This window comes from Canis lupus, chromosome 33, assembly GCF_003254725.2.
Source record: "Canis lupus dingo isolate Sandy chromosome 33, ASM325472v2, whole genome shotgun sequence".
Lineage (NCBI taxonomy): Eukaryota > Metazoa > Chordata > Mammalia > Carnivora > Canidae > Canis > Canis lupus.
In genome coordinates this window covers 8,639,255-8,665,826 of record NC_064275.1, presented here as the reverse complement: position 1 = coordinate 8,665,826, position 26,572 = coordinate 8,639,255, and the positions used below count along the sequence as shown (strand labels likewise).

Below are 26,572 nucleotides of genomic sequence, written 5' to 3'. Positions count from 1 at the left end.
CTAATCCATCCATTTCCTTATCTAGAATGATAGTAATAGATAATGAAGCACAAAGAACCCACATCCTCCACTGAGAAAATTTCTCCAGTAATTAGAAGAAGCAAATGCTAGATTGAAGGGTACTAGTTAACTTTCCAGCGCTATTTTACGATGTTTACAGTAGATAACACTGGAAGAGAGGGCACTAATAACAAGCCACCAAGGAAGAGAAATCTGTAACAACAAATGAAACGATGTTTAGATCTAACTGTCTTCTGCTTCCACAGGGTCCATCACAACAGAAACAAAGCAGCATTTTTATTTATGAGGCTTTCATCTCCTGTCAGCAGGAAAAGCCTAGAAAACTCTCCAATTGAGATGCTAATCTAATTCCAAGGAAGCTGATGCATTTTATCAAAGTTCTACTAGAAGTATGGCTTATGAATATGGCCATATGGAGAGCTGCATAACTTTGCAGGGGACAAATTCACATGAGAATTACAATGAGAGGAGGAGAGGAACCCCTGCAAAGCTCCAATTTCCAACAACTCCTAGCATAAATTTAACCAAATTAAAAGCTTTTCACATGGGTGCAGCTGAGATAGCCATTACTATAAAGAAATATATTCGAGAAAAAGCTATTTGGAAGCATTGAAGTATTCCCAGAGCATACCAGTATGGGTACAGATCATTTTTTTAATTCACAGAGACTACACTTTCATTACTGCTCATTGCCATAGACTCAGAAGGGAAAAAGAATACTTGGGTTTTCCCCTTTTGGAGAAACTTTGATGACATAAAAGCAGAATACATGCTTGGGATAGGCAGCTCAGGTTGGATAATTTTAATTCTAGTGCAAAATGACACTGAATGAGATAAACCACTAGAGACTAGGTTTGTCAAATCTCCATGCCCTGAGACAATGAGAAGGACAGTGGATCCAAGAGTAAAAACAACGATCTAGAGTTGCTAAAAGTTGGCCAGGACTACACGTTCAGTCAACTAGCCTTCTTACCAATAAAAGAGAAGGAAGATTGTCAACAATAAAGAACAAAGCAAACCTTTTTCTTTGGCCCTCTTTCTTTCTCCATATATCCCCTCAAACTCACTTTCTTCATATATTTTCACCTCTAGAATTATCCTTCCTATATGTTCAGCAGCAAATTTTATCACAGACTCATTATATGTCAGGCCAGACTGCCATTCCTAAATGGCTGCTGTACAGCTATACTTAAATGAGGCATTTAGAGCTTCAAATTCAACATGGCCAAGTTCCTCCTTACTTTTCATTATTTATTAATGAATCACATTCTCCCAGGCACCCAGACTGGCATATCCCAACCATCCTTATCCTCCATTTATTCCTCTCACTCCCTCTCATCGAAATCCACTCAATTGCCTATGTTCTCACTCTACAAAGTTTCCCATCTATAATGACACCATAAAAATAAAGGCTATTCCTTCTGAGAAGCGACCTAAAGAATGGAGTTTGGAGAATGGTTGAGAAGGGAAGAGCTCCTTGGAAAACAGGAAATAATAAGAGAAAGATCAAGAGAGAATTGGTAAGAAGAAAGTGTCCAAGAGCAAAAGTAAACTCAAGGAAATTATTGCTACTCCTCCAAGACCAACTGGCAAGTTTTCAAGATCTTTGAAGTATAAGTTTCCCACTGAGGCAGGCAGCATTTTGGGATACAGATATTGGATCTCATAATGGTAGAAGTAGAACCATCCCAGGGTCATATTTCAGTGTTGGAAAGGATTGAGACCAAACTAAGGATAGTGGAAAATTTAGGAATTTTCTTCTCAATTCGATAAGAAAAGCAGGCAGGCTCTGAAGATTGAACCTATGTTAGGATGGCGGAAAGGGATATACCAGCCTCATTTGCCAGTCATTAAAGCAAAGTGTTTCAATTTGGCTAAATTGCTTGTAAATATAATTTTATATAAAGCATATTTTTCTTACATTTCACATGTCCAAAAGTCCACAAGATAGGAAGACTTGATCACAGAGTAATATTCTTTGAAATACTATAGAAAATGAGTACAAAACTTCACTGGTATCAGTGCTATTGTTTCAGAGGCTACTAACTCATCTAGACAACATCAGTGACCTAACTATTTTCCTGCCAACTAATCTTTCTCCTCTTTCTTTCCCAACCAATTCTCTCTTTTAAAGTGAATTTTGACCGAGTCTCTACATTTTTTAAACAGCAGTTTTTAATATATGCATTATTAATTTTAATATATGTTAAATAAAAATAATAGACTTTGCCTAAAATTCAAAATCTTTCATGATATGGTTCTGATCTAAGCTTCTCTATATCACTGCATTCTGCAGATTTTATAAATTTGAGATTCAATAAAAATATTAAATAATAAAATGAAATATTAAAAAATAAAAAATAAAAAAATATTTTAGCAATATTATCTAATCATCTGTTCCATAATACTGGTCTATCCACCTTTTTCCCAAACACAGTACATATTTTCGCACTTACTTGCTTTTGTTAATCCCATTCCCTCTGCCAGGAATTTGTCTTCCTCATCTTTATTCCTGGAAATTCTACGTCACCTCAAAAACCCAGACCAAATATCCCCTCCTTCTTGAAGTTCTTCTTAATCCCTGTTTTGTTCTCAAATCTTCAAAAGCTTTGGCCATGTCTCTATGGAACTTCCCATATTTTGCTTCAAATTGAGAAAACTTAATGGGCAAAATATGGGAAGTTCCATATTTTGTGCCACAATTCTAATATACATATCATACATTTATGTATTTTAGACTTTTTGTTCCTATTGGTACAGTTTTTTTTATTGCTGCCATAACAAATTAACACAAATTTAGTGGCTTAAACAACAGAAACTTATTATCCAACAGTTCTGTAGGTCAGAAGTCTAACATGAGTCTCACTGGGCTATGATCAAGAGAGCAGAGTGGCATTCCTTCCAGAAGCTCTAGGGGAGAATCCATTTCCTTGCCTTTTATACCTTCTAGTATCTACTCACATTCCTTGGCTTGTGAGTCCTCTCATCCATTTCAAAGCCAGAAATATCTCATCTCTCTACCCTTCTTCCATCATCATATCTTTCTCTGACCAAAGCCAAGAAAGATTTACCATTTTTAAGGACTTGTGTCATACATAACATTGGACCTCCCTAGATGATTCAGGTTAATTTCTCCATCTCAAAATTCGTAACCTCAATCACATCTGGAAAGTCCCTTTGCCTTAAAAGTTTACATATTCACAGGTTTCAGGAGATTGGGATGTGAATATCTTTAGGGGCCCATTATTCTGCCTACCACACCATAGAATGCAAGCTTCTCAAAGGTAAAACAGCATTCTACTTCTTATTTCTTCTCCACAGTATCTAACAGTAACTTCTCCAAAGTGGGTATATATCACTAATAAATATATCACCATATGTATTTCAGTCCGATTATTTATTTCTGCTTTGATTTTTGTTATTTCCTTCCTTCTACTACTAGCTTTGCGCATGGTATGCTCTTCCTTTCCTAATTGCCTAAGGTATAAGATTAAATCACTTAAGATCTTTCTTTTCTCTTAAGGTAGCAGTTTATTGCTATAAATGTTCCTGTTAGAACTGTTTTATAGCAGACTATAAATTCTGGTATGTTGTGAAGCAATACATTTCTATTGTTTTAAAATAAATAAATTTTGGTATGTTGTATTTCCATGTATATTTGTCTTAAGATATTTATTGATTTCCACTTGATCCATTGGTGCTTAATCTCCACATATTTGTAAATTTTCCAGTTTTCCTCTTGTAATTAATTTCTGCTTTATTAATATTGTGGTCAGTCAAGACCCTTGATATTATTTCAGTCTCCTTATATTTACTAAGACTTGTTCTATAGCCCAGCAAATGATCTATCCTGGAGATTGTTCCATGTGTACCTGAGAAAAATGCATATTATGCTGCTGTTGAATGGAAGGTATATGTCTGTATATATTTTTAGGACTATTTAGTCTGAAGTATAGTCTAAATTCAATGTTTCCTTATCGATTTTTCTGTTTGGATAATCTACTCATTGTTGAAAGTTGGGTACTAACATCCCCTACTATTGTTTTATTGCTATCTATTTCTCCCTTCAGATCTGTTAATACTTGCCTTATAAGGTGCATAAATATTTACAAATGTTACATCTTCTTGTGAATTGACCCTGTTGTTATTATACAATGACCTTGTTTCTTGTTACAAGTCCTTGTTTTAAAGTCTATTTTGTCTGATAGAAGTATAGCTCTTCCTGCCTTCTTTTAGATTCCATTTGCATGGAACTTTTTTTTCTATCCTTTCACTCTGTGGGTCCTTAAAGCTGAAGTGAGTTTCTTGCAAGCAACAAATAATTAGGTCTTGTTTTGCATCCATTCATCCACTGTATGTCTTTTGATTGGAGAACTTGGCCCATGCACACTTAGATTAGTTATTGACAGATATGGATCTGCTATTGTTATTTGTTTATTGTTTCTTATTTTGTAGTACCTTTCTTCCTCTTTCTCTCTTCTTAGTGATTTATGATTTTCTGTAGTAGTATGTTTTGATTCTTTTAACTTTTGTTTATCTACTATAGGTTTTTGTTTTGTGATTACTATGGGGCTTATTTAAAACACCGTATGGTTATAAGAGCCTATTTTAAGCTGATGACTTCAAATACATGCAAAAGTTCTAGCTTTTTGCTCTCCTCTTTCCCATATTTTATTTTTTGATATCACATTTGAATATTTTTATACTGTGTATCCACAATACACATTAGCATATTGGTATATGGGGAATATATAGTGGGCATTTGTGTCTGTTCCCTCTGCACTGAGCCCTGAAGGGATGGCTACAGTGAGTATTTGCATGCCTGTTAATGACTGCTTCTTTGTTGGCTATGGTCCTATGGGACTTATGAATACAAGCACCACTGGCTTTCAGAACTAGGTAATTTGGGGGGCCTATCTCTCAGGGTGGCAGCCTTAAAAATTGGAGCACCCTATGTGTGGCTCAACATGGAGAATGTGGGAATTGGGGGTTCTCTCCCAACCATATAGTGCTATTGCATTGAGGGTGAAGTTCAAGGCAAGAATGTGTCTTAGCTTCTCCTATGCATTTCAAGATGAGTATCTTTCAGTCTCCCAATATGTAGAAGTCATTCAATTAGTTCCTGGATTTCTGTCTGAAGGAATTTCTCCATGTGCAGCTACATATTTGGTGTATCAGTGGAAGAAAGGAGCATCAGGAGCTTCCTATGTCAGCCATCTTGGACTATAGTTTACATGTATTTCGGATGGTTATCAGTTATAGCTGACTAAAAAATAGAATTTGCAGTATTTTAGTACTGAAGAAGCAGAAGCACTGTGAAACATATCATTTACACTAAAGAGCCTGCCATAATTTAAGTAATATTTTCTTCTTTTATTCTTTACTTAATTCAGGATTGGTAAACCTGAAGTAGTGAGAAACATGATGCAAATTCTAAAAGTATGACTGTAGTAGCCTCTTGACCAATCTCTCTGTTAATCTCCTCTTCTCTCTCCAATCCATCTTTCTTAAATAGAGATCTAATCAAGTGACTTTCCTGGGAAAGTTGTCAATGACTCTCTCATTCCCTCCTAAATAATGCTGAAGCTAATTGGACTGAAATTAAAACTTTCCAGTGTGATTCCAAACTTTGCTTTTACACATTCCAACTCATTTTATGAGTTATGATTTAATAATAAATGTTCTAGGAATATGAGCTAGCCGGAAACGCCTGGTCTCCTCAATGACTTTGGTGATGCTCCCCAGTGAATTCCTTTTTTGATGAGTTTTTCACACAATTTGGTTACTGTTGAATTCTTTTATTTGTAATGATATTTCTTTAGATTGAAAAAAAAAAAGAACACCAAAAAAAAATTCAAGGTATAGGAGTAAATGGTTTTTTGTTCACTAGGCCTCTCCAAACCACACTGAAAGCTGCAAAATGGGAAGAAAACATTGTCCCTAATGAAACTGGGAATGCACAAATCCACACCTTAAACTAGGAAGAACAGCTGCCAAAAACAATGAGGGTGCCTCATAACTGGGAAAGCAGATGAGAGGAATGTCAGAGAATAGCAGAGAGGGTAAGTAGTGATTGCGGTTCAAGCACTGGCGGCAGCAGGATCTGCATACACGCTAGACAACTCATGAAGGACTTCTGACATTCCAACCTTCCCAGCAACCCACAAAGACCTCCTGATGATCTCCAGAGAAGAAAGACACACAAACTAAAGGGAGACATGCTTCAGAGGGAAGATGTTAGAGAGGTTTTTTGTAAGTGTGGGAGACTACAATCTGAGGTCAGATTGTTCCTCCCACCCCTGCTGTTTGCATCACTGGGCAAACAGATGCCCAACACCCAGGCCCTCTCACTCAAAGATGAACCACAGAACCAGCGCAAGATAATAATACTAAGGTATTACAGAGGAGTTAGGAAAAAATATAGAAAGCAAACACTAGTTGAAAACTAAGCATCAGAAGAGCATCTCCAAGAAACAGAAGAAGTTTTCAAAGAAAATAAATTCCAAAGAAAGTTAACTTGGATGGTGAGAGAAAAAAAAAAAAGAGCTCAAAGAAGACAAAAAAAACAACAACAACAAAAAAAAAAAAACAAAGGAGAAAGAATAAGAATTGACAGATGATAAGTGGAAGCCAAAAAATGAATAAAATCATTACAGAAATGAAAACCACATGAAAAGCACCTAAAATTAGAAGACAGGTTTAAAAATACAGAGAGAACAAGATTAAGAAGATGAAAAGATGCACATAATTAGAGAGAAGATGACAGATCAGGAAGAGACATGTGGAGGATCATGGTACTTAAATTAATATTGATGAATATATAATAGAGGAAGAGCTTTCCAATTCTGTACAACAATCTCAATAAACTGTTGTGGGAAATAAACTTGACCCTACAATGGTATGTGTAGCCAAGTTTTATATAAGTATGAAAGCAACGGACAGACCTTACAAGAAAAGCAAGAAGGCTTTCTTCTGAGGCTTTTTTGAATTTTTTTAACTGTTTGAGTAAAAGCAAACAAAAAAGAATTAAAGAGTTCAGGAAATTTGCTGTGAAATTAATAAGCTGGAAATGTCTGAATAACTGAGAGGAAGAGAATTGTAGAACAGAAAGTAAATATTCTCAAAGGAGGCAGATTATTAAGAAGGGAAGTGGTCGAAAAGTATGTATGTTAACTTCTACAAATTTCCAAGTGACTATTCATTACAAACCATGCGAAGTCAAGAAATTGACTTAAGTACACATGAATTTAGAGAGCTAACTGCCAAACACTTAAACATAGTATAAATCTAATGATAAAATGAAAAAAATACACCAAACAAAAACAGATCATTTGGCAAAAGATAAAAACAGGTGGGATTTTAAAATCCAACTGTTTGACTGTATGATGAAGGTAAGTGTAGAGGAAAAATGATTCGGGATTTTTTTAGGAAAAGGGATAGGCAAAGGCATACCAAGCAAATGCCAGTGAAAACAAAGCAAGTATCGCAGTATTAACACACATAGGGTGAATTCAAGGGGGAAAAAGTCATTAACAGGAAAAGGGAGAGATCTTTAAATTAACAAAAGTACAATCCACAGTGAAGATCCAATCTGCTTGAAACTTTTATCCCTAACTAACTCAGCATCAAAGCACATAAAGAAAGCCTGGCATGCAAGGCGGAAAGAAACCGAAAGCACAGCAGGAGCAGTCTTTAGCCCAACCCTCTGAACCTTTGACAAATTAAGTAGACAAAGTATAATGAGATACATGGAATATTTAAATATCATAATAAAGCAGACAACAGAATAACATTTGAAAACCATAAATAAGATTCTGTAACCCTCTGGCTCAAAACCCTTTAATAGCTTTCTAAAGTAATTATCATGGCTCCTGCGTGTGCCTCTGACCTACTTCCTACCATGGATGTGTCCTCACTCACCCCATGGGAGTCACATGGACCTTCATGCTGCTCTCCTCTAACACCTAGGTTTTACCACCACCAGTTCTACTCTTCCGCCAGGCTTGCTGTCCCCTCATGTCTTATTTCTCCCTCGCTTCTGCTACCTCTTGCTCAAATGTCACCACGCAGGGAGGCCTCTGTTAAGGACCCTCACATGGCACTCTCACATCTCCTCACCTAATTTACTTTTCTTTAAAGACCTTGTCAGTAATAAAAATGTATCTGTGTTTATCTGCCTAAACACTCTCTGTCTCCTTTACTAGAAGGAAAGCTCCACAAACACAGAGAATTATTGTTTTATTCATGCTACTGTCCTTTCTGCGTAGAATGAAATCTGGCACATATAAATTCTTATACTGAAAATGAATAAATATGTATTTATAAACGACTGAGTGAATGAATGAATGATTCACTGAATTCTATATCTCCCAAAGAGAATGAGTCTTTTTTTCTCGAGGACCCATGGAACATGTCCCAAAACTGATTATATAGTAAGCCACAGAGAAAACCACAATAACTTACACAAAGTATAGATAGTACAGAAATTAATCATTGGCCATAATACAATAAAACAAAAACATAATACAAAAAAGAAGAAATAAAGAAAAAACTCCAATCACTTGAAATTCTTTTTCAAATCAAAATATTATATTGTAGCCTAACTGGAAAATAACTGTTTTGTATACCCTACACATCAGAACCTATAAAACACAGCAATGGCAAGACTTTAACAGAAAAATCATATTCTAAAATGTATTACTAAGGGGTGCCTTGGTGGTTCAGTCAGTTAAGCAGCCAGTCTTAATTTTGCTTCAGGTCATGATCTCAGGGTCGTGAGATAGTGTCCCTCATTGGACTCTGGGCTCAGCACTGAGTCTGCTTGTTCTCTCTCCCTCTGCTCCTTCACTTGCTCATGCCCTTTTTCTCCCTCTCTCTCAAATAAACAAATCTTTTTAAAATTTTTAAAATGTGTTACTAAAGAAGGAAAAATAAAATTAATAATTCCATTGAAAAGTTAGGAAAGAAACAAAAAACTTTAATATTAAAAGAAGAGCATAATAAAAGTGAAAGAGAAAAAAGGATAAATTAGGCAAGAAAGTATATTCAAGAGCTGATTCCTTCAAAAATAGAATAAAAACAAAATTTTTAAGGAGTTGGACTGAGCAAGATGAAAAAGCAAATAGACGAAATTTACAATGTGAGACATAAACATGAAAAGAGAAATTGAATTACAGAGGGATGCATTGTTCTATACTGTGCAAATACATTTGAAATGCAGATTAAATTATTGTCCAGATGGTATGAGTTTTATCAAACCTTCAAAAAACATAATTCTGAGGCTAAAGATTCCAGAGCATGAAAAAGGAGGCAAATTTTCAAACTCATTACAAAGAATAATACAGCTACAAAAAAATAGAAGTGGATGATCGATTGATAATATCTATTCATATGCATAGTCAATCTAATCAAACACATACAATACTGAAGACCAATCTAATTTTTAAATACACTAAGAATTTCAAAATACAGAAGAAAATACACTATTTACAATACCAAAAAAAAGAGGGGGAGACTACAATTATATTTCATAAGAACTTTGTAAGATTAAGGTGAAAATTTGATATTGTAAAGATGTTAATTCTTCCCCAAATTAATCTATGAATCAGTGTAATCCTACTTCTTTTCAGTGTCTCTTAATGATGATCAGGGTCATCTAGAAAAATGAACGCACCTGTTTAGTTAGGAAAATTCCATGAAAGAAGAGTCACAAAGGGTAACTAGCCTCACTAGACAGTTAAAGCAACTGTCATTGAAATTATTTGACACCAGCATAGAAAAACATATGCAAAGTAAAGCGACAGAGTAGACAGTATGAAAATAATGCTAAATACACCTGGGAAAAAATACACCTGGGAATTTTATTTTTAATTAACATGGAAATGACAATTTATTAGGGAAGTGATAAATTATTCAATGAGTAAGCTCAGGCAAAAAAGTTGCCATTTGCAAAAAATTGAAATACTTCTCTATTTCATTCCTTACTATCAAATATAGTTTATATGGATCAAAGATTTAAACGTAGAAAGACTTAAAATGTAAAAGAATTCAAACAAAATGTGACTTAATATTTTTTATAAACTTAGAGTGAGAAAAATTTTTCTAAACATCAAGTGAAACAGAAGTCCTAAAAGGAGAATTTGATCTATTGGTATAGAAACATTTTTAATTCAGTGTGCAAGAAACAATCATTACAAAGTCAAAATTCAAAGAGCTAGGAAAAGTATTTTAAAGACATGAGAGAATGATTAATAATTTCCTTAATCTATAAAAAAAAAAAAGGTTAACAAACCAATAAGAAATAACTAAGCAATCTATTAGAAAATTGGTCCAAAGACATGAACTAGCATTTCAGAGAAAAGGAACTTAACTGGAAACAAACAGAGAAAGATCCCCAATCTCATTCTTTTCTAAAGATATACAAACAAAACAATGGAATACCACTGCTCACTATCCAATAGTTTGATAAGACACAATTTCATGGAGGGAATTAACAAGCAGTTCATTTCTGCACTTTTGTTAGAGAACAGATGCTGATACATTCTCTATAAAGACAATTCGGAAATATCTGGTAAACTAGAACATACTAGTATATACTTTTGTATATTCCTTTTGGCCAAGAAATCCTACAGGTAGGAATTTTTCCTCCATTGTACTCACATAAGTGTGCAAATACACATATAAGGAAATCAACTGTAGCATTGCTTGTTTTAGCATACATGTACATATGTACATGCACACACACGGCAGGAGTAACAACCCAAGTGTTTATTTATCGATAGAGAACTAGTTAAATAATTGCAGCAAAAACACAAAATAGAATAACATACCACTGCTGGGAAAGAAATGTCTAAATGCATTGATTTGGAGAGAAGATGATTAAGATATTCTGGTGAGAAAAAAATGTAAGGGATAAAACAATATGCATATAATCACTTAATTTGTATAATCAAAGGGATATAGGATGTATGCGATGTAATTCTTGCTTACACAGAGTAAGATGATCTTACGGAAACATAAAAAAGCATATAAAAGAACGTGGTTAGCCTCTGGGGTCTGGGAATAGGAGAGAAATAGACATCTCTACTTTCCACTTTAAACTAATCATGCACTATTTCAATTTTTTTATTATATGCATGGCTTACTTGTTTATAATTTTTAAAACTAATTTAAATAACAAAAACATTTTTAATTAATGCAGATTCTAAAAGGTCTGATCTCAAAAATCCAATAATGTTTTATTGCCCTAATCACTTAGGTTAATTTCTTTTTCCTTCCAACTATTTAGAGATAAAAATAACTTGTATTGTCAGAACAAACACAGGAAGACCATCAGGACTACAATTAAAATGTTTTGTGAAGTGAATGCTCCACTTGGTACAAAAAATATTTCAAGTATCACGTTTGGCAATAAAAGAGTTTCCATGGGAAAAACAACAACAACAATAGCAATCTGGATTCAAGTCTTAATTTCACTCTCAACGTTATCCATCTGGAGGGGAGTCAAAACTTTTGTGATTTTATTCTCTTTATAATATTTCCCACCTGCAGAATGTCCCAGAGGTCCATGAGTCATATTTACACTTCGTAAAACATACTGAGTCCTTTGGGTGACTAAACTGATGTGCAAGAACTCTGCAAGAGATCGATTAATGCCTTTTTACCCTTTAAGAGATTCTTTGGAATGTGTTCCTTAACCCAGTGCAACCTACCTTATCCATATAGTTATTTCTTGGTTCCCTTCTTTCTACAAGTTCTAATAATGCTGCTTTTATGTATTCAAACTCCTACGGATTCTAATCAGTCCAGCCTTTAGAGTTAGTAGCATGTTACCGATAATATTTCTCAGACGTTGCTTTTTTTCTGTATGAAGCCACTTCTCTCATCCTCTGCAAGTAAAGCTAAATTATGCCCCAGGGATGTTTCTAATAATGCCCCATTCTTCTTTCCCAAATATCCATAACACTCGCAATGCAATAGCAATTTTCAAACAATAAAAAGTAAATACGAGAATTCAACTCTTTCTTGGTTTGCAGAGAACTTCAGTTGAATGGGAGTTATTGCAAAATGTATTCCCTCCAGGAAACAGCTTCAGTTTATAGCTAACATCCTCCTATAATCAGGCACTGCTTTAACACCAAAAATATTCAAGAACTCCAACTATGAAACAGAGCAGCCTCTTTCTAACTTTTAGGTAAATGTTTCATCAGAAGCTTATGTTTTAAATAGTCCATAAGAGCTAATAAATCCCAACATATGGGTCGTTCTATCATTCTGATAGACGTATTTGGTTCCAAAGTGCAAAGTTGCCCCCAACCTGATTCTCCTATTTCCTTGATGAGTTGTTCTAAAAGTCCCACTGATTCCAAAGAGATATCTCTTTATGGAACAGATGTGTTATCAGTGGGAATTAGGCAGATACTCTGAGGCCTATTATCAGAAATAAATTTTTTCCCAGGAAACATCACAGCATGTATATTTCTATTCCAGGCAAGTTTTTCCCACAAATGAATCTTTGTAACTGCCTGCAGGGGAGAAGATAGTTTCAACTGGTGAAACATGGATAAAGGAATTGTCTAGAACAAAGGGAAAATATGACCACATCCTCACCACAGCAGGCAATTTAGAAAAATTTAATGGAAATATCGGAAACAGATACAAGAGGAAATTTCCAAGGTGAGCCTTGTGGGATTCCTATAATGTGCACGAGATTGAGGAAGGCATCTAAATCCCTTCCCTTGTGAGTTTATGCCTTAGTGATAAAGGAGGTATTTTAGGCATATCTGTTTTATTTAAATCACAGGCCAAATTAAAGGAGAATGGGGCAGAGAACCTGACTGCCCATGGCAGTGACTCGGGCACTAGCAATGTGGGCCTGGATCAGTGGCAAAGTTCGAGGAGAAGAGGACATTAGAGGATGACCCATACCTAAAAAGAGAAAGGAAGCCTGGTAATGGTGTCTCCCATCTACAGAATGCTTCACACTTCACAAGAGCAACCCTGCATGGAATTAGAACATAACGTGAATTATTGCCCAGGATACCAAGGAAGAATCCAAGACTCAGAAAAGGTCATGGCACTACTATTACTCTTGGTGCAGAGGCTGGGTGAAATATAAACATGGCTCTTGCCACTCTTATTGCCAAATCTTATGCTTCAGACACGCTGCCATTAAACTGCTGGGAGCACAGCAGGTACTTCATAAATTTTGTGGGTTTTTTTTAAAGATTTTTATTTATTTATTCATGAGAGACACAGAGAGAGAGAGAGGCAGGGACACAGGCAGAGGGAGAAGCAGGCTCCACGCAGGGAGCCTGACATGGGACTGAATCCCGGGTTTCCAGGATCATGCCCTGGGCTGAAGGCAGGTGCTCAACCACTGAGCCACCCAGGGATCCCCTTTCATAAATATTTGAATGGAAGTTGAATAAATGATTGAACGTTCACTTTTTTTATAACTGCATTTTTTTTTTTTTACTTCTACCTCATTTACACATCTTTCTACCCCACTTCTCCATGAAACTTTTGAAAGGGATGGACTATGTCCTGGCCATCTTTGTATCCCCAGCAGAAACCCACAGGTCTAACAAGGTCTTTTCTGCTCTGGCTTACACAGTAATCAGTCAAAATTGAGCCGGGCCACCTACATTCGTAATCCATGAATATTAACCCATGTACATCCCCTTTTACTGCTCTCTTCCTGGCTTTTTGTACCTATTCAGCTACCATCCCTGATCACATTTGTCCCTTTACGTATACATATAAATAGCCCTACATTATATATATATATTATTTTTACGAGTGTATTTTTATACTAATAAATGAGAAATCGTGCTATATATCTCATTCTGCTTTATACTATAACATGTTAGAATCTTTGGTTCATTGATTTTGACTAAAGTATGTATTTTTATCATATATATTTACCTTTATTTACTTATATCCATATTTGATGGATATTTGGTTTGTTTCTCTTTGCTCTCACAATCAATACTGTGATAAACATCCTTATATGCATCTACTTGTATACATGTGCAAGAGTTTATTTTTTTAATTAGTTGTAAATAATTAAATAAAAACAGTAACTTTCACATAAAAATCTTTACTCTTATCTTATTCTGAAAAACAGGAAAATTTGGCAATCCTGAGCCTTTATTCCATTAAGAAATATGGGCTGGAGCTGGATATGAGTCATGTGTGTTTGGTAGGCACTTTCCAGATTGCCACAGTGCCAATGCTCCATGTTATCTACATGATACCCCTTCACTTCTCTCTGTATTAGAAGAAGAATTTGCTGTATTAGTTTCCTACTGCTGCTATAGCAAATTACTACAAAAATGTAGTGGCTTAAAACAACATAAGTTTATTATCTCACAGTCTAGAAGTCAGAAGTTCTAAATGAGTCTCGCTGGGTTAAAAGCGGGGTGTCAGCAAGTCTGTGTTCCTTTCTGAAGGCTATAGGGAGACTTGTTTCCTTGTCTTTTCTAGGAAGCTTCTAGAGTCTTCTTGCATTCTTTGGCTAGTGGCTCCTTTCCATCTCCGAAGCCATCCATGGCCTTCTCACAGTGCGTCATTTTGACACTGACTTCTGCTTATTTCCTCCATCTTTTAAGGAGCCTTGTTATTACATGGGGCCCACCCCCATGTAATTAACCCACCCCATTAACTCAGGATAATCTCCCTATTTTAATGCCAGCTGATTATCAACCTTAATTCTAACTTCAACCTTAATTTTCCCTGCCATGTAACATAACATAGTCACAGATTTCCAGGATTAGAATACAAATCTCTTTGGAAGGGGTTGGGTAGAGATGGGGAAATGAGCATATCCTGTCTACGACACTAGACTAACCCATTTAGGACAAATTGTTAATTTCTATCCTACAGCATCTAAGTATTAGCCCACAATTATACATACTTAATAACTGACTATGAAATGAATTTAATAACTCAGACTGTTTAGACTTTGTAATCACAAGATTATGCAATATCAAGCAATAAGATCATTCTTTAAAATAGTCATCACAGGGATCCCTGGGTGGCGCAGCGGTTTGGCACCTGCCTTTGGCCCAGGGCGCGGTCCCGGATATCCGGGATCGAATCCCATGTCAGGCTCCCGGTGCATGGAGCCTGCTTCTCCCTCTGCCTGTGTCTCTGCCCCTCTCTCTCTCCCTGTGTGCCTATCATAAATAAATAAAAGTTAAAAAAATAAATAAATAAAAAATAAAATAGTCATCACAAAAAATAAATAAATAATAAATAAATAAATAAAAAATAAATGTGATCACTTATTTAGCAATTGCCTGAATAAGCTGAATCTCTGTCTACATGGTATGTAGAATCAGTCTAAGTCTTCCAATACGATATTATCTTAAGAGTAGATCAACATGCAAAACATTGAAGCAATACTATTAAGCAACCTGCAATATACTGGCTAACAGTTTGTATTGTGGTTATTTCTGGGGTTTTGTGGTTTTTTTTTTTTTTTTAACCAAATAGAACTGCTTGTTTAATGATTGCCTCAATCACTCTCACAACTGTAGAGAAAATGTCAATGAATCTTTACATACTCAGCTGTAAAAGAAACATTATTTTAACCTTTCCAGATGTCCAAGGGAAAAATGGGCCAGAACAAGGCTGAGATCCCTTCAAGTTCTAACATTGCATGATTCTACAGAAGCTTGAAGGGGGATGGATTTGAGCAGGGCACTAATTTAGTGTTCTTCTTGCTTGAGGGTTTCCTGCTCTTGCCTGCCTAAATTGTCTTAACAGAGCACAGACCTCATTATTCCACACTTTAAGTGATTGAGAAACAAGATTACCAGATTGGGAGAATGTGTTACTCTTCCATTCAGTGTTGCCTCCCTTTGTAAGCACAGAACAGGAAATTAGACTCAGAAGAGGCAGATCCAAGGTGTCACTCAGACATGCGACCAACCTGGCCTCACCTCTAGCCCCAGTCTACTTTCAACTTTCCCAACCCATTATCTTTATTCAACAACCTCCCAGTGATTTGGGATCAACCCAAACCCCCATCTTCTCTGGCTGCTGAAACCCTTTAGAAGAAATTACTGAATCCCACAGATTCTTTTTTTTTTTAAGTTTTTAGTCTCCAGGGCTAAACCCAAAAGGTCCTGGTTTGCCTAGAACTGAAAAAAATTCCAGGGATGTGGAACTTAAAAACTGGAATAGTCCTTAGCCAAATGAGACAACCTGGCTGCACACTTAACAAGGTTCAACAAACCTCTTCAGGTTCCAGCTCAAGTTTTCGTCCCCATTCCACATATTCACACTGCTCCACTATCCCACATGCACCTATGCACATGACTTTTCCCCTCTCCTTGTGGAAAAGACTGAGACCATCAAGCCACTGCATTTGAATAGAAAATGGCCCATATAACAAAGAGCATTGGCAAAGATTCTCCCCTTGACCAAACTCTACTGAGGCTCCTGTGAGCTGTTTTTTCAACTTGTCCCTAACTTTTGATCTTCTACATTTATCTCTTTAAGAATCCTACCAAGTCAGTTTAGCCAGAATGCCCCATCCTATGTCTGTGATCACCCACAATATCTGATCAGATTCCTTATCCTCCATCAACCCCCAGATGATGTCTGAGAACCCTGATCTGCCTTTAACAAAAATTCTGTTAGGTCAGTTTAGCAAGAGTCTCCCCTTACTCTTGATGTTTCCTCTTAGTAATTTTCCATCCATTGACCCCTACCACACTCCTTGGCTCTAAATTCCCACTTGCTTATGCCATATTCAGAGTTGAACTTAATCTCTCTTGCCAACTGCAAAAACCCATTGAGGTGGTCCTTAAACCTATCAACGTAGTCTCCACTTGAATAAAGTCTTCCCTATCCTCCTCATTAAGTATCATGAATAATTTTTTCTTTAACAACATCAACAAGAAAAAGCCAGATGTCTGCCTACAAAGAGCCTGAACAAGTAAAATTGAGCGTAGTGAATTCACCACCGTCTAGGAACTTGTCTTTAACTTGTAGGGACAGGGCAAGATACATGGTTTTTTTAGCAAAGTAACACAGGTCTGACTCCGAGAGGTGGGATCTCATTAATCAAGTTCTCACAGACTGATATTATACAACCCAATGACAATTTATTCCCTTACGAGAGGCCCAACCATCAGGCAGAAACATCATTATGCCAACACATTCTCTTCCTGTGAACAAGTGACGTGAAGAACCAAATTATCATCAGAAGGCCACTTTATTAATGTTCAATTTAAAAACAGAGTTATCAAGCAAAGCAGAGAATCTGATCCATCAGTCTGATTGATGAATATCCTTGGATAAATAGATAAAAGTTAAATGATCAAAAAATGACTTTTGTGAATATTGACCAGAACAAAGAATATAGAAAACCTTGAAAAGTGTCCTCTGGCAAAGGCAATGTTTCACCAAAAGGACCATGCAATGCACAATTCTAGAGGGATCAGCATTCACATGTTAGTACACAATCCACATGGTCATTCATTATAGTCCCAGTAGCGTACTGAATAACACTATTTAACCTACTTTTTATACTTAAAATATACATTGGAGACTGCCCTATACCAATGCTAAAGAATGACTTCATTCTGTTTAAGAATTATATAGCGTCCCTTACTTTATGTAGTTTAGACTGTTTAATAATTTCTAATTCAGAGGACCAGGAGACTCTTAATCTAATCTCCCCTTGTCTTCTCTGAAATCAAAGCAAATTAGTTAATCCTTCTCTCCCCCATATTTTGTCTCTGCACTCTACTGACACCTTCTCCACAACTGCCAGATATTTTCAAGTCTTTCCCTTGATCTTTCAAGCCTTTCTGTCTCAAAAATATATCTCCCCTTCCTTTCACAATCAAGAACCTAGAGAGGCACTTGAGTGGCACAGTCAGTCAAGCATCCAACTCTTGATTTTGGCTTGGATCATGATCTCAAGGTTGTGAGATCAAGCCCTGGATGGGTCTCACACTGTGTCTGGAGCCTATTTAAGATTCTCTCTCTCCCTCTTTCTCTGCATCTCTCAATCTCTCTCTCTCACTCTCTAAAAAAATAATTTTTTTAAAAAAAGGAGAAAAAAACATTTAGAAATGATTATCTTCAACCAAATACTCCCTTTGTCTACCCATTCACCATTCAACCCATTGCAGTCAGGCCCCTGCCCCCCTTATTATAGTGAGATTATAGTGAGGCTAGCCAGATCACCGGTGTCCCATTATTTGTTAAAAACAATTGAATCTTAAAATCCAACTTATTGACCTCTGTATTGAACACACCCTATTTGGAGTTCTCTCCTACATTGGCTTCAGTAACATTGCTGAGTCCTGGATCTCCTTAGTTCTCCTTTTTTTTTTTTTTTTTTTTTTTTTTTTTTTTTTTTTTTTTTCCTCAGTCTCTTGCTAGTTTCTCATCCTTTTCCAGGCAGATAGAAGTCAGGATTCTGACTTTGACCCTCCTCTCAACTAACTCCACACCCCCTTTACTCTGTCTCAAGCCTTCAACATTCCTGTACATGTGATTGATGCAATATCCACATCTCTCATCAAGGCCGCTCTGAGCCAAACCTTGCATTTACACTGCTTGTTAGAAACATGCATCTGGATTCTCACAGTACCTTAAACTCAACACATCCTAACTTTTCATTTTTTTCTCTTATGCTACCAAATCTGTTTTCCTTCTTTCTCCTTTCTCTTTCAGAAACCAGCAGTATCCTTGACAAGAGCAAATATTTTTTTTTTTTTTTTTTAGGCTTGGCACTTAACCTTTTCAGACTTCAAGAATCTGCCCCAATGTCAAATAGCTTTGCTGGGCAGTACTAAAGATGAAGCTACATTGGCTTTCTCTCCAGTAACTGCCAACACATGGCCCGTGAGAAAGTTTCACACTGTTCCATTTGGTGATTTCTCCTTTGTGCCCTCATCACAGCATTCCACCAGTCACTCACCTCCAAGTTCTCTCAGGTATGAGTCAAAAACTGGTCCAACACATCATTCAAACCAATAGGAGCATTGCTGAATTACCTGAAGTGAGGTGAGGTGAGGTGAGGTGAGGTGAGGTGAGGTGAAGTAAGGTGAAGTAAGGTACAGGCACACCTCATTCATCTCTCTAGAGGACAAGTGGGGAGACTCACAGCAAAGATAACTTGCATCCATATTCCCTCTAATATTCAAATCCTGACTGTTATATACTCTTGATGTTACAAAATAGTTAACACAGATGTAACTGGCTTTTGATAATCTTAAAATTTGACAACTTGTCTGATAGCTCCTATGGAATATATTACTTATTGTGCCTTGTTACCTTAGTCAAAATTTCCATTTTATTATCCCATTATGTTATCATACCTTAGACGAAAAATTCTACTCTAGTGAATCAACCTTAGAAAAATAACCCAAAATACTAAAAAGCGATACTTAAAAAGATTTCTACTTGCAGCTTTACTAAAATAGTGAAAACTGAATACTATTCAAATATTCAACAATACTATAATAGCTAGGTTAATTATAGAACCCCCACTCAATAGAACCCACATATCCATTAATAATTTGAGTTAACATATCTAATATATGATCTAACATATAATCCTAGATCATATTAACCTCCCAAAAAAACCTCCACAATTGAATATACAGATGGACAATGTACAGAAACTTCTGCACAGAAAAAGTAAAAAATAAAAGTAGAATGTTAATAATTTTCTTCAGATGATGAGATTTTCAGTAATTCACTTTTCCTTTTCAACTCAAATTTTCATAATCAGAAAAATCAAACAACTTTTCAAAATGTGTACTCGTAAAATCCCACTCTGTACAACAAATAGATTCATCCGTATGGTAGGCTTGAGACTACTTTGTTTGCGACAAAGCACCATACTGGAGTAGATCAAAACTTTTAAACTCAATCATCTTTCTTCTTTCTCCAAATAACAAAATAAACTGGCCACTAAGTGTTATAATAGCGCACACAAATAAACCTAACATCTGGTAATGAGACACTGAGCTTTCATCTCACTATCCAGGAAGGATGTTTGAGGGATAATTGAAAAATATCAAAGTCTGAATAATTAACTACCCAATATTTTTTTAATCATATGAGGTAGTTCTCTAAAGGCTGAAAGAACACTAAAATTTTTATTTTTTACTCAATCCATCAGGTGAAGAAGCACATCTCTGAAGAATAATATCTTGAAGCTCTGGCAATTAACCTAACCATGTTTTCCACTTTGCAAAATTAGTTTACCTGCCAACTCAATCTGCCGGTATTCTCCTAACTTTTTAAATGTGAATTGTGGCAATTCTGCAAACCAGTCTATTGGGCAGTCTGTCAAGAAATAACTGCTACTGTCAATTACATTTTGTCTTTCCTAATGGAGTTATTGGGGAATATTTCAGGTTTTTAACATTTTTAAATTGACATGTTTATTGATTCTCGCTCTCTTTATGTGCATTATACACATTGTTGGCATCCCATGTCAAAACGCTAAACTTTACAACTTGAAACTCACCACTGTAATAGGTAACTTCCTTAGGCTATTAGCAAATGTCACTAATGCAATTGAACAGCAAGTATTAAAATGGAATGTCTGTCTTTAGGTCTTCTTGATAATCTAAAATAGTAATTATATGCATTAGTGATACTTTCTGACAATGAAGCTCTTAATTTTTTAAATCCAAAGTGGCCTTTTCTACAATTTCTTAGCAAAAATGGAAAAAAGCTGCAATTAGACTATCGAGACCATGTTATCATCATCCATCTTCTTTCAATCCAAAACAGTGGGTGATATAAGAGGGAAAGTTCTAAAGTTCTTTAATTGGAACTAATGCTTATCGACCTCCAGCAACTTTAGCAAAGCTCAAAATAGCAGATAATAGGATGATTAATGCTTTAATCCCCTAACAAAAGGGTGTTGAGCCTGTTACTATTGCTCATTCGCTTCTCAGAATTTATTTAATTTTGTTTTCCTCGATTCAGAACAGTTGCTTTTAAATGGAAGAATCATGTCTAGCCCAACAGTGTGCTTGCTACTTGCAGCAACAGGAGATAGAGTTCAGGAATAAGACTGAAAAGACAAGAGATTCTGGTAGAACCTGAGAGGTGTTTTCTTCATTTTCACAGTGCTATGATATTTGATATGTATTAAATACTCCCATTATCTAGTAAAATATATTGAAAATATAGGAATCCTTCTCTTTGAGGACTTTCTCTTCTTCTGCAGTACTTATCAGCATCCAAGAGCACTTATTACATGCCTATAGTGTACAAATAGAGCTTCTTCACGAAGCTTATAACTCCACATTAGTAGGGGGGAGGAGCAGAGGAAGAAGGAGAAGCAGACTCCCTGCTGAGGAGGGAGCCCTGTGGGGGACTCAACATGGGGATCTGTCCCAGGACCCTGAGATCATGACCTGAGCAGAAGGCAGATGCTTACCAGACTGAGCCACCCAAACCCCCCTGGAACTCATGGCCTTAAGTCTGTCTCTCCTCTTACATGTTCTAGAATTTGAGAAATTGGCCTAGGCCAAAAATAAAAGTTTCGGTAGATGTTCAGTTGCTCAAAGAAGATGCTAAAGAAGACTGTGACTGGTTGATGGGGACAAGTGCCATATCTTTCTTAAAACTTAAGTTTTAAGTCTTTATAGATAGTTTCATAAGTCTCTATATCCTGGTCTCCAACACCATTAAGGCAAGCAACAGCTCACCCTAGCATTCCAGTCAGCAGCACGGCCTTATTTTTGAGACACACAGCAACAAGCTAGCAGAGATTTAATATAGATCACTAAGGTCAATACGTTCTCAGGAGCTACGATTTATAGAGCAGTTGAAAATTCTGAACAAAAAAAAAAGAAAGAAAATTCTGAACTAAATGCACCATTAAAAATTTAAATATATATCACCTCCTTGTACCATCACAGAAGATAATTTGAGTATGGTTTGGGTTTTTCTTTGTTTTGAAATTTAAAATGTCCTCAAGATTTTTGTTCCTCTGACTCAATCCAACATTTTACATGAAAATAAGTTAATTTCTGCCTTAGAAAAACAGCATTCAATCCTTTTGGTTGAAGACCCACTTATGGGTCTGGTTTATTTTCAATCCATTTGGTTGAAGACCCACTTATGGGTCTTCTCTTCCCAGCTTCTGTCTTTGCTCCCCAAACTGAATCTTGGAATAATCAGTTCTTTTCCAAGCCACTTGATTCTGTCAGTGTCAGAATGTCTCTAAAAAGTTCCCACCTATAGATACATAGATGATAGATAGATAGATAGATAGATAGATAGATAGATAGATAATGTAATCATATACTACATATATAGTTCTATTTATGGTAGTCTTTGCTTCTCTGAAACTGCTTATGGTGCATTAATTTCTTTCTTTTTTCCTAAGAAGTGAAGCAAAAGAAATATGAAGCTCAGAAAAAAAGGGGTTCTTCAAGGTTCAATTTTTTATTTTGCTAAAATGAGTACTTTATCACTACTCCCTAGAATCCAAGATTCTTCTCTAATTTCCATTACACTGGGTTATAGTTCTTGTACATTTTCTAATTGTCTCCATGTCAACTAATGCCCTGAGCTCCTCCCTAGAAAAATAATGCCCCTGGAATTACCTATATGGGGTATCAAAATCACCTTTGGGGGGGGTGCTAAGGGAGCAAGGGAGGATAGTGCCAGTGTTCACTGAGTAACAAAGGTTACTTCTGCCTCATAAATAAATAAAAACTTTTATACTTTTTTTTAAGTGTTTCCCACAGAGGTGTAGGTTAACAATTCTGACACCACTGCACACTTTTTTTTTAAGATTTTATTTATTTATTCATAGAGATGTAGAGAGAGAGAGAGGCAGAGACACAGGCACAGGGAGAAGCAGACTTCATGGAGGGAGCCTGACATGGGACTTGATCCCAGGTCTCCAGGATCACGCCCTGGGCTGCAGGCAGCGCTAAACCACTGCACCATCGGGGCTGCCCAATAAAAACTTTTTTAAAAAGGAATATCAAAACATTGTCATTGAAATTAGGCCCTCAATCAACTCTCATGACTGTAAATAGTTTAAAAGTATTTTGACTTATTGTTCCTCTTTGGCTCTTCACAACAACTTTGGGGTGAAGATGAGAATCGTGGTAGAAAATCCCCCAAGTTGCATGTTTTCTCCTTCAGCCAGCTCTGGAGGGGTCAGGATCTTTACTCCCCTGCTGCCACCACCATACCCTGCTGCCTGATACCACAGCCAAGGCCACAGATGGCCACAGAGGAGTTGCCCAAGGAGTGCAAATGTCTTTAATTACATGGACAGTCTATGGTGCTATCAGTGGCCAGCTGGGCTCAGAGCCCCAGTCTCAAGGCCAAGTTAAGCAAAACTGCAAGCATATGGAGATGTGATATTATTGCTTCTCTCTCTCTAGGTCTGAGATGGGTGTGGGTATAGGATGCCTATCTGAGATGTCAAATCAGGGCACAAATAGTGCAATAAAATTATCTTTTAACTTGCTCTTTTTCATTTCTCATCAGTAAATGAATGTTCTGAAGGAGGGATTTGGGTTCTGTGGAGGCAAGCGCACCAGAATTAGGAGGCTGTGGCTGTACACATACTCGTGAAAGGTCGTGTGTAGAACAGGGTGAGAGAAGCTCAGTGACTTGCCCAAGGTCACACAAGCATCAGAAAACAATAATAGATAGCAATAATACAATAATAATTAATAAAAACTTCTCCTCTCCTCTCCTGTTCATTTCTTAACATTTAGAAGTATTCTCAGCTGACAAAGCATTTCATCAGGAATGGAGTAACATAAATTAATTTTGGTCATTAATGATATGCACAGCACTCATTCAAAATATAAATAATATATTCTCATTGATCATCGCTTTTAAGGTGGTAACACACTCAGATAATGCTTTTTATATAACAAGCACCAGAATATTATCGTTTTTTTATTATGGGAATATTCTGGTTGAAAGCAGGAGAATGTCAATGGCAGTAAGTGAAACAATTAACATCCTGAAAACTCCTCCACTAAAAGAGGTAAAATAACCTCTGTTCAGTCCGTTCAATGAGAGTATATAAAACAAAGTAAACATGTAGCGGTGGGGGGGATCCTACTCAGGAACAGATGCAATGACCTTAATAGTTCTCTTTTCCCTTTATGAGGTTTCAAGATTCTCTCTCCTCTCCTTGTACCTTGAAAAAAAAAAAAAATGACCTTTTTGTTGTCAGTCGTTCTGTAATGTAATTGCTAGTCATTAAAGTCATTTGGCTCAAAACTAAGACAAGACAATCAGCTTTGTGGTTTTGTGCAGTTCAGTAAGGAACAGGACTTACAAGTCCCTGCCAGGATGAGAGGCGGAATCATTTACCAGTGGAACCTGGTATAATCTCAACCCTTTTCGAAATGTCATTATAAAAGGTCAGCAGCACAAATGCCCCTGAAGTACTGAGAAGGAGTAAAGAATAAGCAGCTCTCTCTGCCGTAATCCCTACTATAAACCAATTTACACTCCTGAAAAAGCGACTTTCCTAAAGTCACTTTAGACTAGTTAATCCTGCTCAAAAGTCACCTGGGACCCCCTATTGCCTGCATAAGGAAGTGGAAGGCTAAGATATAAATACCCACCATGACTTCATCCTACTCTTATAAATATCTGTCCTCCACGTATCCTCTTTTGTACAGTCACCCCTCCTGAGCTTTTCCATGTCTTGGCTCAAGGTGCCACCTGTCTCAGATGGTCCCTTCCTGTCTGCTACATTTTCTCCATGACCCAGCTCAAGTCCTAACCCTACAAAGTCTCCCCGATTGCCCCATTCCATAGTCAGTCACTTCGAAATACTGGTCCTTGCCGTTCATTGGCCAATCAGTATCTGCTGCCCCGTTACACACCAAGGTTATCACTTTAGTACAACTTATTAGAGTCAAGGACTGGGTCTCAAGTAATACTTCGCCTGCATTTACCCTAGAGCTCGGTACATGGGAAAAATAATACTACATTTGTAGAGCCCTTGGAAACATACAAAGCAATAGCTCTCAAAAGAGCCAGACTCCCAGCAACATCATCAGTGGACCCCACTGTCCCAGCCTCACCATGACAGGCTTCCAAGCCATTGCTCCCCTGTTCTCACTTTTAACACCTTATATGCATTTTATAGATGAGGATACTGAGATTCACAAAAGCTAATTACCCTGTAATTATGAGTATGTGAGAACCTGAAGGCTAGCCCTGGTCTTCCAACTCCAAATCCAATGATCTTTCTACTCTACCACACTACCTCCGTAATAAACATTTCAAAACATTTTTGGGGACTTGGATCTTGGCTACTGACACTATCACCAGCTCCAGGAACTTGGTGGAGGAGCAAAGATCGGCATGTGAGTGTGTGTGTGTGTGTGTGTGTGTGTGTGTGTGTGTGTGTTGTGTCAATTACTGAATGCAGTGGATTTAAAAAACAAAAAAGCAGTAGCAAAAATAACAAAAAAGAAAATGAACAAATAATAGGATACTTAGGAGCTTGCAACTTCTAAGCCTGCCAGTAACTTGCTATGTTCTTGACTGAGTCATCTTTCTAAGCCTAAACCCATTACTATGTAAAATGTGGTTTTAAACAAGTAATTTTCAAAGTATCTTCCAGCCCCAACATTCTAAGATTCCTTGTTTAGCTCTGGAAGGAGGTTATGCCAGTTCCTCACCCTACTCCGACCTGAGTCAGCAGCAAGGAACCCAGTGGCTCTTCATCCAGGCACCACACTTAGATTCTTCGTGCTGCTATATACAAAGTCCCGGTCAAAGCCAATCTGAGTGCTTACTTCACATACAAGTGGCCCTTTGAGCTCTGATCCAAATCCCTACCTGGTTCCCCAACCCCGAACGAAGACAGTAGACCCCAGACTCCTTGTTCTTGGTCCCTCAGTCCAAAACAAGAGAGTCCATAGGCCTGCAAAACAATGGCACCACACTCCAGACCATAATACCTAACCAAGGAAGATAAGGATAATTAGTATTCACAAGGCCAAGACAGCAACTGAAATTGAAGCTGAGGCACCAAAGAATCACATTACTTCCTTTAGAATTCATGTAAAGAGAGATCATTTAGTGTCCAAGATGCTTTGGATATATTTGGTGTTTAAAGCAGGAGTATGGACTTAGCTGCCTATTGCTATCTTCCATAAATTCTGATTCTAGCGTTTATATGTGAAACTATATGAAACTCTGAGCTTGGCAACTAGATTCTAGTAAGAATTAACTGTATGACAGTTAATGTGAGACAATTCATTTAATCTTTTTACACTCAATAATCCCATCTGTGAAATGAGGACAGTGGCTGGGCAAGAGGATTTTAAAGTCATTTACATGTATAAAAATCTATCACCTAAATATTATTGATGAATTTAAAATAGCCACTTCAAATTAAAAAAAAAATTAATCCCTGCTGAGTTTTGACTTATCTTTATACCTATAGGATAAGGATATTAAACAGTATATTCAATAAGCCTGATATATAATTTTAATAACTTCACTGCTACGTATGAGTGCTATTCATCCTTGCCCAGTTATTTACCTGAATCTC

General features: G+C 36.8%; 1 long non-coding RNA gene across 1 annotated transcript; it reads left to right on the top strand.

The window, feature by feature from the left end:
- The first annotated feature begins 18,775 nt into the window (after positions 1-18,775).
- Positions 18,776-20,394, top strand: LOC112640014 (uncharacterized). The gene is made up of 2 exons (XR_003123811.2): positions 18,776-19,053; positions 20,177-20,394. It is a non-coding gene; the product is annotated as an uncharacterized LOC112640014 (long non-coding RNA).
- The last annotated feature ends 6,178 nt before the right edge of the window (positions 20,395-26,572 follow it).